Source organism: Meleagris gallopavo, unplaced genomic scaffold (assembly GCF_000146605.3).
Source record: "Meleagris gallopavo isolate NT-WF06-2002-E0010 breed Aviagen turkey brand Nicholas breeding stock unplaced genomic scaffold, Turkey_5.1 ChrUn_random_7180001846308, whole genome shotgun sequence".
NCBI classification, from domain to species: Eukaryota; Metazoa; Chordata; class Aves; order Galliformes; family Phasianidae; genus Meleagris; species Meleagris gallopavo.
Genome location: NW_011114239.1, coordinates 1 through 1,074, shown reverse-complemented (window position 1 = coordinate 1,074; position 1,074 = coordinate 1). Strand labels below are relative to the sequence as shown.

Below are 1,074 nucleotides of genomic sequence, written 5' to 3'. Positions count from 1 at the left end.
AATGTAGAGCTTGTTAGAAAATAAGGGAGGCAGATACTGTGTCTGGGATAGTGAGGGGGATGAAGGCCATAAAGATAAGGGTTTGAGAACAGCCTGAGGACATTTGGCAGGGAGGTGATTAGATGTCGGCAGAGCAAGAAGAAACTGGTATGGGGGGACGATCCCTGAAAGACCAGGAGGTTACAGTGAGAAAGGTCAGAAGCCTTCATGAGGAAAACTTACTAACAAATCTTATTCCCACGACTCACTACGCACGGGCAAGAGGAAAGGGTCTGCATGCTAAAGAAATATTGGGGTTGTAATGAATATGTATCCAAATTCTGGGAAAATTACTGATTATGTATCAGTTTTGCCTATATCAGTAGCAAGATTATTCCAGAAGGTGTGCAAGTTAGGGGGATCTCTGCTCATTGCACCAGGTGTCTGCGCAGCACTGAATAAATCATACCTGCTACAAAATTACTTTGTGGTAACAGAGTTTATTACCCCAACTGAAGTGCACCAGCAAGGCAGATGGGAAGCAAAAGAGGAGCAGACGCAGGCTCATATTCCACATGCTGCCCTCCCTTGCACTGCCCTGCTGACTGGGTTCTGGTCTGGAATTGGTTTCCATGCCCACACTGGACTCACTTTCACAACAAAGCCCAGTTGACACAGCCAAAGAAATCAGGAGGTGTGGTGCCAGCACCTGCAGTGGGGTCAGGAGTCAGAAAAGCAGTGGAAAAACTTTTGGCTAAGAACACGGGAGATTTCATGGATTTTTTGGAGCAAGACAGGCTCCATTTTGGGACTCACTTATCTTTTTTTGGAGGATCATAATACCTGTGGTTCTAATTGCCTCAGGCCCTTGGGATCATCTGTTACCATTTGTGTTGGGCAGTCCATCTGCAGGGCAGATGGGAAACACCTGAGAAGCAGCCTCCTGCTTCGCTTCCCCATGCTGCTGTACCCAGGACAGCCATGCTCACCGGGTAGCTTGACTGGAATTGGTTTCCATGGCCATTTGAGTCTCATTCTGCCAGCATGGCCGCGTAGACAAAGCCACTGCAGTCAGGTGGTGTGGTGCCAGCACCG

At 48.2% G+C, this 1,074-nt stretch overlaps 1 long non-coding RNA gene across 1 annotated transcript; it reads right to left on the bottom strand.

Annotated features, from left to right (window-relative positions):
* Positions 1 to 472: 472 nt before the first annotated feature.
* Positions 473 to 1,009, bottom strand: LOC109364329. Its single transcript, XR_002110318.1, has 3 exons — positions 969 to 1,009; positions 823 to 885; positions 473 to 688 (listed from the first exon to the last, which is right to left on the bottom strand). It is a non-coding gene; the product is annotated as an uncharacterized LOC109364329 (long non-coding RNA).
* Between the last annotated feature and the right edge of the window lie 65 nt (positions 1,010 to 1,074).